The sequence below is a fragment of the Microcebus murinus genome, chromosome 9 (genome assembly GCF_040939455.1).
Source record: "Microcebus murinus isolate Inina chromosome 9, M.murinus_Inina_mat1.0, whole genome shotgun sequence".
Classification (NCBI taxonomy): Eukaryota; Metazoa; Chordata; class Mammalia; order Primates; family Cheirogaleidae; genus Microcebus; species Microcebus murinus.
This window is the reverse complement of record NC_134112.1, coordinates 14,374,894-14,388,698: the sequence shown is the minus strand read 5'-3', so window position 1 is coordinate 14,388,698 and position 13,805 is coordinate 14,374,894. Positions and strand designations below refer to the sequence as shown.

Genomic DNA, 13,805 nt, shown 5'->3' with positions numbered 1-13,805 from the left:
TCCTGGTCCCCAAAAGAAAGACAAGGACATCGCGGCGTCGACGCTGAGATCCGGGAACCTCCGCGAGGCCCGCGGCCACTCCCGGGCTCTCGGGAGGTGACTTCACCTCGCGGCGCTCAGAGGGCCGCGGGTGGGGCCGCACGAGAAGCAGCGCAGACCGCCCTCAGCACACGAGGGCGGAGGCCGGCCAGTCCTCGCCCATTAAGCCATTGTTCTCCGGCCGGGCCCCAGATCACCCTCCTCTCAGCCCGCGGACAGGAAGTCGCTCCCCGCCGGCCCCGCCCTTCATCCCAGAGCCCCGGAAGTGATCAGTGGCTGCTGCTGCAGAGCGGCCAGGAGGAGGGTGGAACTCCCCAAAGCGGAGCGCCGGAGTCCTCCTCCTCCTCATTCTCCAGCCGCCGGGGATCCACCGCCGCCCGTCGGACTCCTGCTTCTGCCGCTCCCGGTGCGGCAACTCCCAGGCGACAAGGGCTGAACACACTCCGGCCGAAGCCAGCGCAGCCGCGGCTTCCGGAGCCCTCGGGGCGGCGGACCGGCTCGCGGTGCAGGTGAGCCATGCCCGCCCGGCCTCCCGCGGAGGGGCTGGGGCCGCCGAGTGGCGGCGGGGGTGTGTCCCGGCGAAAGTGGGCTGAGGCCCAGGCACAGGGGTGGGTTGCCGAGATTGCACATCCCGAATTCTTCTCCAGGACAAGCTGCTGCGGGATGAGCCCGGACTGGAATCCAGGGTGCCGCGTTCGCCGCTGTGCGGGCGAGTGCGCCCGCGATAGCGGCTGCTGCTGCGAGGTCTCCCGCGCCCCGCAGCCCCTCCGAGTTGGCCTCGTCGGAAGGTCACCTAGCACCTCCGGCCTGCCTCTCCGAAGTCCCCGCCCGGGCGGTTCCTGCGACCTGGGGGAACCCGCCGCCGCCGCAGTCCCCGCGCCTCACTCCACCCTTTTCTCCTCCTTCCCTTTCCACTCCTTGCCTGTACTGGAGCAGTTGCTTTTTAAGCATCTCTGCCAGGGTTGTGTGTGTGTGTGTGTGTGTGTGTGTGTGTGTGTGTGTGTGCGCGCGCCAGATAAAGGAATGGCTTTTTCAGACTGAAGTCTTTAGAGGCTCCGCACGGAACTGAATAGCTGGCCTTGGGCTCTCGCACAGGTTTAGCCCGTATTCGGGCAATTCAGCCTCTAAAACGAGGAAGAGAATGTAGATATTTTGGGTGAGGGCGTGTTTCCTCCGTGGTTCGTTCCTGAAAATTTTCCAGAAGTGGAAGATGTGATGTGTATGCTTTAGCTTGTGTATATATATGTGCAAGTAGGCGAGAGTGACGGCGCACAGGGGTGGCAGTGTTGTTTCGGGGTTTAGGGATTATTAGGGAGTTAAGTTGGTCTTTGCTTGGAAACCTGAATGTCCAGACTTGTGAGAGCTCATCCAAGTGTCACTGAGGTAGTATGAGAACTTCAGTGCCACGCCCTACGTGTCAAGCTGAAAGGCACCTAATTTACAAATTGTATTTGGTGTGCGTGGGGGCACAACCTTTATAAAACATGTATCATAAGTTAATTATTTTCCTGAAAATAAATTTCAACTTTAATCACGTTGCAAAGATTGGGATAACAAATTTCATCAGTAAACTTTCACAGTAGAAAGGCATGCCTTTTAGCTTATGTTTATTAATGTATTTGTGTGTCTTATGTTTTTCTGTCTGCATTAATACAGTATTATAAAATGACTCGTATTAAAGTAATACAATATTATTATAAAATATTATTTTAAAATGTTTTCAGGCCGGGCACGGTGGCTCACGCCTGTAATCTTGGCAGTCTAGGAGGCCAAGGTGGGAGGATTGCTTGAGCTCAGTAGTTCGAGACCAGCCTGAGCAAAAGCGAGACCCCATCTCTACTAAAAATAGAAAGAAATTAATTGGCCAACTAAAAATATATAGAAAAAATTAGCCGGGCATGGTGGTGCATGCCTGTAGTCCCAGCAATTTGGGAGGCTGAGGCAGGAGGGTCGCTTGAGCCCAGGAGTTTGAGGTTGCTGTGAGCTAGGCTGAAGCCATGGCATTCTAGCCTGGGCAAGAGAGTGAGACTCTGTCTCAAAAATGTTGTTTTGGACCTTTAATTTCTACAAAACAGGAATCATGTCTTAGTCATCACAGTTTCCGTGCAGTGTGCCTAGAACATAGAAGTTACTTACACACATTTCTTCACTGAATAAATGAATCTGTAGGTGATCTCACAGTCATTCTTTAGGTGCCACTTATTTTGTTGGGTTAGGGTGTTTTTGTTTCTTGTTTCAGGTTCTTGGCATGTAGACTTTGCTTTGTCTTTCCATTCTTTAGCAGAGTCAGAGAACAAGAAGAATTCTTTGCCTCCCAAAATGCTATCCTCCTCTGAAAGATTAAAATTATATCTGGGGGTTTGTGATGGGGCATTATAATAACTTGCATTCCAGTGTTAAATGTGTACTACTTGAGCCAATTCAGGAGTAGCAGGAAGAGATTTCCTGGTGATAGGCAGTAAGTTTATTTGAGGGGTTGATAAACATACCTTATCTTAATCAAAAAGAGGGAATTAGGAGTTACCACTATTTGGAAAACTTGGTGCATCCCAGAATTGCTACAAGTGGCTCATTCTTATGGATACATGAAATCCTCTGACATCCTGATATGACCTTGGCATGATTTACCAATAGTCATTTCACATTTCTTTCCTAAAATCCAGATGCTGTTCTCCAGTGCTACAGTGCACAACCCTCAGGCCTAGGACCAGTGTGGTCCTGATCTGTGGCCTATTAGAAACCAGGCTGCACAGCAGGAGGTGAACGGCCGGCCAGCCAGCAAAGCTTCATCTGTTTTTACAGCCACTCCCCATCTCCCATCACCGCATAAGCTCTGCCTCCTGTCAGATCTGCTGTGGCATTAGATTCTCATAAGAGTACGAACCCTTCTGTAAACTGTACATGCGAGGGATCTGTGTGGCACATTCCTTATGAGAATCTAATGCCTGATGATCTGAGGTGGAGCTGAGGCGGTGATGTTAGCACTGGGGAGCGGCTGCAAATACAGATTATCATTAGCAGAGAGGTTTGACTGCACAATAAATGTAGTACAAAGGGGCAAATTATAGCAAAGAATCTCATCTACCATTTGTGGGGGAAGATTTTTGCCTATAGATGGTTGGATTATTTTCACTTTAGGGAGGTTCAAATAAGAAAAAAGTGCTGATATCCTCTTTCCTCTCAAAGTATCTGATGGTAATCCTACACTGGTTTTTCAAGCTCAGCTTCAGTAGAACATAAATAAATGTACAGTATCAATTCTGTACATATCAATTCTTTGTATATGTGTATCAGTGTAATATGCACTTTGGTAGATGAGTGGTAAAGACACTTTGAAAATACCAGAATAAGAGTCTGTGAATGTTAATGAGAGAAAAGATGATTTTGAAGAAGTGAGATAGTTTATGATTTTCATTGTTTTATAAAGTGTTTTAATTCTTAGACACTAAGGAGAGGGAAGCCTGCAATTTCTTATCTTAGTGACATTACCGCTATACAGAGGTTACATTTGCCGTCTTTAATTCAGCAACCCTCTTGGTAATAACGGTTCTCATATATTGATTGCCTGCCAAGCACTGTGATAAGAGCTTTACTTACATTATTTCTAATCTGCGCAATACCTCGGTAAGATAGGTAGTTTTCCCATACTTTATTAAGAATAAATGAAGTTATTTGCTAGAGGCTAGGCACCTAGATAGTGTGTAGTAGAAGCCAGGATTTGGAAGTAATGATTTTTGAGAGCATTGAGTATTGGCACTTAATCCTTAAAGGCTGAGGAAAAGGCGATTCTGATTGAGCTGATTCTGATTGAGCTGTGAGCTGGAGCTTCAGAAAAGGTTTCAGGGCTCTTGCCCATCAAGTGTGGCCTAGGGGTTCCAGTGACCCTGGCCAGATGGCTTGAAGCAGCAACCATTCTTATTATTATGTACGGTGTGCCCAAGTATAGTGTTACCACTTTCTGTGTGTGCCATGATGGAAAAATGGTTGGCCATTGTTTTGACAGGTGTTCTGTTAGAGTATTAGGAACTCAGTTCTGGTGTTCAGTTAGTGCATTTTACTTCTGAAGTACCTGAACCATCCTATTTGAGAGGCGTACCATCAGCCTATTTGTAGCGACCTTTCCTTGAAATCGTATTGTTTTTTAGTTCTTTCTTTCACTAATGGAAATAGGGAAGAGGTTATATGGAGGACAGTAAGAAAAATAGTAAAAGCAGCAGAAATATGCTGGGTCTGTTTTTATCATTCAAGATTGTATGTCATTTTCTCTTTGGGTTTAGTATGGAGGCTTAAAGGTGTCAGAACTCTTGTAAGAGTCTAATTGCCATTCAGTGCTAGTAGAATTCTCTTTGCTCTTTCCAAGCCTGCGCACTTTGTAAAACTCATAAATAGGCTTAATTTGAAGGATATATTCATCTCTTAGTTTTAAGAAAAGGATATATTCCAATATTCTGTTATATATATATGAAATAGCTTAAAGTTAAAAAAAAAAAAAAAAGCTCATTTTCTGGCCCCTGTAAGTAATAGTGATTCTTTGTTTTTCTTTAGCTCTCAGACACCTTTCTTACTACCTTTAAGTATGTGGTTACCATATAGACAAAAGGAATTAAAGCTCTGAGGTTTTAAAATACATGGGAGTAAATTTTAGAAGATAATTTGCATATTTGATTTACTTATACATGAAGGCGAAGACTTCTTTCCTCAAAGTCAAGAGGGTAGTCTGTACAAGCCAAAAAAGGCAAGCTTCCATGAAATATTATAATACTCTTTTTAAAGGCTTCTAATACTAGAGTCTCGTATTAGATTCAGTAGACATAACACTTGATACTCACAATCTCCTTAAAGTCTGGGATCCAATTTCATTGCGGAATTCACTTTTGAAACTAAATATCAGGGTTTGACAATGTTATTTTGGACAATAAAACAATGAGATTGTGAAATGATTTCTACTCCCAGGTGCATTGTAAAGGTAGGACAAAGATCCTTAGTTACCACAAAGATTGCCAGTTTCCACAAAGATTATGATTGTGTTCATTTAAGCCACAGGATCTCTGTTTTCTTACGCAGTTGAGTAGATAGCATAGTAATCCATTAAAAGTAGAGGTTGCCACACTGAGTGACTGCAGATGCTTTAATTCAGCTGCCCTGTGTAGATCTATTCTGGATTATTGCAGCAGCTTTCTTGTCTGTGGTTGGACCCCCTCTAATCTTTTTCCCACTCTTAGAATAGTTGTGATACTCCCCTGCTTAAAATCCTCTTGTGGCTCCTCTTTGTCCGTTAATAAAATTCAAACTCCTTTTATCCTTAATGTCATATATAAAACCTTCAGGATGTACTCCTTACCTAACTCTAGCCTCATCTCTCTTTTTCCATGATATTTAGTTCTAACAATACAGACCTTCTGGAATGCTAATGTTTACTTACTCCGTTTCCTCTTCCTGGAATTCTAGCTGTTCCTTCTCCAATCTAATGTACTCCTACTGGTCCTTCAGAACTCAAAAATTAGGTTCTCCTCAATTAGGTTCTTTGTCTGGACCCCATCCTTCAAAAAAAAAAAATCTTCAAGACTCTGTTAGTTGCTTCTCTTATATGCTGTCATAACATCTGTTCCAGTACTTACTACACTATGGAGAATGTGCTTACATTAGCCTATTGTAAATTTTCTTGACCACAGTCCACAGTAACCTAACAACTGTACAAACACATTCTCTCTCTCATTCTCTCATTCTCTCTCTGTCTTTACGAGGCTTTTATAAAAAGGGCTTTATCAGAAGTTCCCAAACTTTCTCAATTCATGATACCCTTATTATATCAGTAATTTTTTCACAATGTCCCTAGGTGAAAAGAAACACTTCAACAGTTTAATTTATTAAATAGGTCCAAACAACTCAATAAGTGTTTATCTCCTAACAACTCAGCACCTATTTGAAAAGATAATATGCATAAACTAAACAACTTTTTTAAATTTTTATTTTTTTGAGACAGTCTCACTCTGTTGCCTGGGCTAGAGCGCTGTGGCGTCAGCCTAGCTCACAGCAACCTCAAACTCCTGGGCTCTAGCGATCCTCCTTGCCTCAGCCTCCCAGGTAGCTGGAACTACAGACACATGCCACCGTGCCTGGATAATTTTTTTTCCTATTTTTAGTTGTTTGGCTAATTTCTTTCTATTTATAGTAGAGACGGGGTCTCACTCTTGCTCAGGCTGGTCTCGAACTCCTGAGCTCAAGCAATCCTCCCGCCTCAACTTCTCAGAGTGCTAGGATTACAGGTGTGAGCCACCACGCCTGGCCCTAAATAACTTTCATTCCTAACAGCATAGTACTCTGTTATATGTTTTTTCAACTAATGGTTTTTTCATGGTCTTTTCAACTAATGTCCTACTTGGACATTAAAGTAATTTCCAGTATTTTGCAATTCCACTTGATGCTACAGTGAAAAACTTTGTGTACATGTATCTTTATATTGTTGGAGGTATATCTTCAGGATAAATGCATGTATAGATTTGTTAAGATAGTGCCAAATTCCTGTCCCTATGGAGTTGCACTATTTTGCATTCCCACCAGCAGTGTATGAGAGTAGAGTGCTTGTTTTCCCACAGCCTCACCAGCAGAGTGTTTTATTAGCTTTTGAATTTCTGCCAATCTAATGAGTAAGAAATGGTATCTCAGCATAGTTTTCATTTGTATTTCTCTTATTACAAGTGAATTCAATGTGTTTTCACATCTTAAAGGGCCATTTTAGCATTTCTTTTTATTGTTTATATTATTTACCCACTTTCTATGTGATTTTTGGTCTTTTTTCCCCCTTCAGCTTTTAAAAGATCTTTGTATTTAAGAATATTAGCCATTTAACATATGTTGCAAATATTTTTGCAACTCCACATTGCTTGTGGAGTTTTTTGCCATGCAAGAATTTGTTTTTGCATAGTCAAATACATTAAATTTATTGTATCTGCAGTTTTAGTTGTATTTAGAAAGCCTTTCCTTATCATCAGGTTATAGAGGAATTTACACATGCTTTTCTTCTACTCTTTATAGTTTTATTTTTCACATTTATTTCCATTTTGAGTATACTTCTGTATGTAGTGTGAGGAATGGATCTAATTTTATCCTTTTCTAAGTGACTATTCAGTTGTCCCAGTAGCATTTATTTAAAAAAAAATCTTTGCCCTTTTGTCATATACTACATTTCTATATGTACTTAGGTATATTTTATTCAGTTGGGTTGTCTGACCATTCATGCACCAGTACCACACCATTTTAATCATAGAGGCTTTGTAGTATGTTTCAATATCTGCTAGGGCTAATCCCACAATATACCTCCTCCTTTTCAGTGTTTTCCTTGTTCTTCTTGTATATTTTATTTTTCCATATGAGCTTTAGCATCAATTTGTCTAACTTTATTAAAAATTTCATTGCTATTTTTAATGGGATCACATTAAACTTATGATTTAACTTATGGAGAACTGACATCTTGATATTGAAACATCTTAACCTAGAATAAGCAATGTCTTTTCATTTTCTTAAGTCTGCTTTTGTGTCTTTGAGGAATGGATTATAGTTTTCTTCATGTAGCTTTTGAACATTTCCTGTTAAGCTTATTCCTAAATATTTTATCTTATTTTGTTGCCATCATAAATATTTTTCTTTTCAATTATGTCTTATAACTGGTTATTATTCCTGTATATGAATATTTTTGATTTGTGTATATTTTCCTGCTGCCTTGCCAAATTCTTATTAAGTTACTTTTATGATTGCTTTTCTTACTTTCCAGATATACTATCATGTCATCTATAAATAGTTTTTCCCCCTTCTTTTCCAATGTTTATGCCTTTAACTATTTATCTTATTGAATTGCATTGACTAATATCTCCAGAGCAATGTTAAATAACAGTGTAATAGTGTCTTTAATAGAGATACTGAATGCTTTATTGTATTATCTTCACTATGGATATACAAATGCATGCATTTGTACCTAAATATTAATTTAGCTATGTATTAATGTATGCCTTTTAAGGGTTGCATGCAGTCTTTCACTCTTTAAGAGATACTTACTTAATGAAGACAGATGTGATGAGAGACTTTCCTAGTGGGTGGTAGCAAAATATGCTGATGAGCAGGGTAAGGACTACTCTGTAGTTTCCCAGTTTATACAACCAGTCCTGAGTTTTCTTCCTGCTTCTCTGCACATTTCTTCTGAATTTTATTGTGGTCTTCACCCAGTCAGTTATGGATGCCACAGGGAGACCTCCTTTTCCTTTCTAGGCCAACGATGTCAAAAGTCTATGAAAATCTAGGGGTTCCCTTCTTGGTTTTCACAATCTTAAGTGGTTTAGACTTAGGTCTTAAGTCTTAGGTCTTAAGTGGTTTCTATGCTTTGCAGATAAATAAGGCTCACTTTGTATTGATAATGTGGTGTCTTGGGTCCTTGGGTCTCTAGGTTATATGTATGGCAAGGCAAATTTGTAATTAGATAAGTTTATCCATGGGGATGGCCTAGAGTACATAGGTGTGTGGTGGCTCTATACAAGTTTGTAGGGCCTAGGAGTTCTGGCTTTGAGGCACTTCTTTCCGTGGATTTTATTTATGTGCACCCAGTCCTCTGGCTGGAATGATGTGTTGGTGTGAAATCAGGTGTTGGCCTGGCATCCTGCACACATTCCATCCACATGGCCATGATGAACATACATCAATGCTCAGTCTCCCAAAATTCTGGAGAGTTTTCATTTCACTGCCATCTAATTCATCCAGAAATTCAAATAGCGTATTTTCTGTAGATGCTTATAATTTCAAGATTATCTGTGTTCATGTGTGAACTCTCAGTCCATATTCTGTTGTCTACCTCTGTTATGCTAATGTTTCCTCTCCCAGGAATACTGACTGATAGGGCATTTATTAATTTCTTGTCCCACATGCAAAGTAACTCCTCCCTAGAACTTCCTACAACTCTCCATCCATGTCCTGTTGTCCATCTTTGCTGTCCCAGGAGTGCTGGTAGGTGGGGTGTTTAATAATAATCTCTTGTCCCTAGGTTGAGGAGCTCTCATTCACCAGGTGAGCACTCGTGGTCCATCCCCACTTTTCCTGTGACTTATGTAGCCTTTTTCTCTCTGGGTCTTACTGGCTCACTGGCATGAAATTCAGACTTGGAAGGACAAGGTTTCGGAATTCTCTGCCTTAAAATCCTCAGATCTTGCACTATGGTACATGCAGCTACCTTGATGGCAGACTTGAGTAGGAGGGTGATCTTTTCTGTTCTCTCTCTCTCTCTCTCTCTCTCTTTTTTTTTTCCTACTTCCTCTCCCCTTACCTTTTTAGTCTGAAGGAAATCTGTCTCCTCTCATCTTTTTGCCAAAGACATTTAGTCTGTGACAGAAAATCCTCATCCCCTGAGGTCTTAGGTTTCTGGGACACCAGCCCTAGTCACTTAATGCTTGGATAATGGGTAACTTTCCCTCTACCCTATTAATCTCCAAGGTCTCCCTATTTCCTGTGTCTACAACTAATTCTGTATGCCTGTTGCTTCATTTATTCCTATTTGCTGCTGCTTGTTTTCAGTAGCTTTCTTAGTCCTTAAGAATAAAATAAAACTGGACTGGGCGTGGTGGCTCATGCCTGTAATCCTAGCACTCTGGGAGGCCGAGGCAGGCATATCATTTGAGCTCAGGAGTTCAAGACCAGCCTGAGCAAGAGCGAGATCTCGTCTCTACTAAAAAATTGAAAGAAATTATCTGGAAAACTAAGACATATATATATATATAATTAGCTGGGCACAGTGGCGTATGCCTGTAGTCCCAGCTACTCAGGAGGAGGCTGAGGTAAGAGGATCCCTTGAGCCTAGGAATTTGAGGTTGCTATGAGCTAGGCTGACACCACAGCACTCTAGCCCAGGCAACAGAGTGAGACTCTGTCTCAAAAATAAATATTCATCTTGTAATTGCCTAAAGAAAAAAAGAAAAAATAAATAAATAAATAAATAAATAAATACAATTTAAAAATAAAATAAAACTGGATCATTTGCTCTGCTTATCTCTTTTTTTGCTTTGGTCCAGTTCATTTGTTTTGTTTTGTTTTTTGTTAAAGTTTATATTTATCAGATTACAACTGTTTGATTTTTTTTTTGTACACTCATTGGTCATTTATATTTCTTATTTTATAAATTGTCTTTTTATGTTCTTTGCTTATTTATTTATAGCAGTGGGGACCTGAATCTTCTTTATAATAACAGGTTTATTGAGATAATTCATATACCATAAAATTCACCCTTTATAAAAAGTGTGCAATTTAGTGGTTTTTTTTTTTTTTTTAACTTTCCTCTTCTACTGGATTTTTTTTTTTTTTTTAACAATTTAGTGGTTTTTAATATAGAGTTGTGCAACCATCAGCACTGTGTAATTCTGGGATATTTTCATTATCCCCAAAAAGAAAGCCTAAGAAAATTATTAAATATTCCATAACATCATCTAATATCTAGTCCAAATTCAGTTTTCTAGTTGTCTCCGAATGTCTTTAATAGCTATTTTATACCCTCATCTAGGATCCAATGAAGGTTGACAATTTCTACTTACTTATATCTTCTTTAGTCTCTTAGTTATTTTTCCTGTTGAACTTTTTTGAGATGAAATTTACATATAAAATTCACCTGTTTGAGGTTTACAGTAATTTTTAGTAACTTTACTGAGTTAAATAACCATCACTGTAATCTAGTTTTAAAACACTTTAATCCATAGTTTTAAAACCTTGATAAGATCCCTTATGCACATTTACAGTTAATCCCTACTCTCCACCTCCAACACCAGGCAACCGTTAGCTTACATTCTGTCTCCATAGAGTTTCCCTTTCTGGACGGTATATATAAATAGAATCATACAATATGGCATCTTTACCTAGCATAATGTTTTTCTGGTTCATTCATGTTGTAGCATGTGTCAGTAGTTCTTTCCTTTTTGTTGCTGAGTAATATTCCATTCTATGGATAATGCCACATTTTGCTTATCCGTTCATCAGTTGATTGACTTTTGGATTATTTCCACTTTTTGGTTATTATGAATAATTTTGCTATGAATATTCATGTACTTGTCTTTGTGTGGACATAACGGTTTAATTTCTTATGGATATATTCCTAGGAGTATAATTGTTGGGTTGTATGGTACATTTGTGTTTAACTTTTTAAAAAAACTGCCAAACTGTTTTCCAAAGTGGCCGAGCATTATTTTGCATTTCCACCAGCAATGTTTGAGGGTTCCTATTTCTCTGCACCTTTACCATCAGTTAATAAGTCCTCACTTAACATTGTGGATAGGTCCTTAGAAAGTGTGGCTGTAAGCGAAACCAGTTTTATCATAGCTTAATTGATATAAATGACTTAGATATGCCAGTGAACCTAACATGTTCATCTTTGGGATATGGGAGGAAACCGGAGGACTCAGAGAAAACCCATGGGGGAATGTACAAACCACACAGACATGGCTCATGCCAGGATTCATGTTTTTTCTTTATCAATGTTAAAACAAAACTGTTAACAAAAAAGTGTTATATGAAGACATGCTGTAGTCTTTTTGTTGTTTTATATTATATATATATTTTTTTTTTTTTTTTTTTTGAGACAGAGTCTCGCTTTGTTGCCCAGGCTAGATTGAGTGCCATGACGTCAGCCTAGCTCACAGCAACCTCAAACTCCTGGCTCAAGCAATCCTCCTGCCTCAGCCTCCCAAGTAGCTGGGACTACAGGCATTCGCCACCATGCCCGGCTAATTTTTTGTATATATATTAGTTGGCCAATTAATTTCTTTCTATTTATAGTAGAGATGGGGTCTCGCTCTTGCTCAGGCTGGTTTCGAACTCCTGACCTCGAGCAATCCGCCCGCCTCGGCCTCCCAGAGAGCTAGAATTACAGGCGTGAGCCACCACGCCCGGCCTTATATTATATCATTTAGTCGGTATAAAATGGTATCTCATTGTGGTTTTAATTTACATTACCCTAATGACTAATGTTGTTCAATCATCATCTTTTCTTGTGTTTATTAGCCATTCATATATCTTTGGTAACATGTCTAATCAAATCTTTTTCTCATTTCTTTTTAAATTTGGTTGTCTTCTTGATATAGAGTTGAAGAGTTTGCCTGGGCGTGGTGGCTCACACCTATAATCCTAGCACTCTGGGAGGCTGAGGTGGGAGGATCATTTGAGCTCAGGAGTTCGAGACCAGCCTGAGCAAGAGCGAGACCCCGTCTCTACTAAAAATAAAAATAAATTAATTGGAAAATATATAGAAAAAATTAGCTGGGCATGGTGGCACATGCTTGTAGTCCCAGCTACTTGGGAGGCTGAGGCAGTAAGATTGCTTGAGCCCAGGAGTTTAAGGTTGCTGTGAGCTAGGCTTACCCCACAGCACTCTAGCCTGGGCAACAGAGTGGGACTCTGTCTCAAAAAAAAAAAAAAAAAAAAAAAAATTTTAGAGTCAAAGAGTTCTTTGTGTATTCTGGATACAAATCTTTTATCAGATATATGTGATTGGCAAATATTTTCTCCCAGAGAGTACTAGTGTTTTTTTGTAATGATGTTAGCCATGAGCCTTGCTTAATCCTTTCTAATTTGCCATAGGCCTTTTTTGGAGGGTTGGAATAAAAGCTAAACCTTTTGTTCTTAATTATTCCTCATGTCCAGTATTGAAGCAGAGTCAATGATTAAAAACTAGAATAGTCACCTTTGTCTTCATTCTGCAAGTAAGCAGTGAAACACTCAAACCCTTTGATCCCTGAGGAGCAAATAATCAGTACTATGGGTATTAGGACTCTTTCAGTTGTAAGAGCCAGAAATCCAGTTCAGCAAACCAGAATTTTGCAATTTTTCTCTCCCTTCTTCTGCTTCCTTTTTCATTTTACTGGTAGACTCTTTTCATGTGGTCAGGAAGATGGATACCTTCATCTCCAGATTCAGTTCTTCTTAGCTCAGCAGGAAGGAATGGAGTACTCTGCCCAGCCTGGCTCTCTTACCTTGCTTCCGAGGGAGAGAGAACATCCAGATTTAGTCCTGTTGTAGTAGAGTGAGAAGAGGGTGGTTCCCTGTAGAGGAAGGGGTGCTGGCCAGACAGTTCATATATCTGCTTTTTTAGGAATGTTGTATCATTTTTGCCCACTTTTATGAAATTAAACCAAAAGTAATGAGTATTTTTGGTTAATATTTGGAATATTTGAAAAAAATCATGTTTGTTACCTGACTAGTTTTAACTCTAAATCAGGCTTTACTAATGGCACTCATTTTTCATCTAAACAAACACATGTGATACTTGGTTTAAGCTAAAACATTCTACATACCTCTTCCCACCTCACAAGGAGGTGAGAAGACCTACATTAACAACAATAAAAACTTGGTAATAGTGGCTAGACCTTTCCCCCTTCTCATAGATGTTGTTTTATGTATTAATACTTTTCTTTAGCTCTCTGAGGAGGGGTTATATCCAACTGTCTTGGAGTTTCTACATTCCTACAGATTGCTGAAATCAATTTTTTATAATTGGTTTGCTTCCCCTCCGCATTCATATATTTGGATTCTTAAGCTCTGTCAGTGTCCATATGTTATATGATTTATTTTTGAAGTGATTTTTTAAAAAGTAAGGATAGTTTCCAGTTCCTTTTTATGATATTGGGTGCATGATGTGTATGGTGATGGTGCTGTTGATGTAGTTGTTGTATTTTCCTGCTCATAAAAGGAAATAATTTTTATCACCTGAAGTTCTTTTTATCTACACCCTTATAAGTGGTATTTGC

At 39.8% G+C, this 13,805-nt stretch overlaps 1 protein-coding gene across 1 annotated transcript in view; it reads left to right on the top strand.

The window, feature by feature from the left end:
• The first annotated feature begins 273 nt into the window (after window positions 1-273).
• Window positions 274-13,805, top strand: part of RALA (RAS like proto-oncogene A) — an 84,464-nt gene continuing 70,932 nt past the window's right edge. Inside the window, exon 1 of the mRNA XM_012752277.3 lies at window positions 274-548. The gene's annotated coding sequence lies outside the window, so the exon portion shown is untranslated. The remainder of the gene's footprint in view (window positions 549-13,805) is intronic.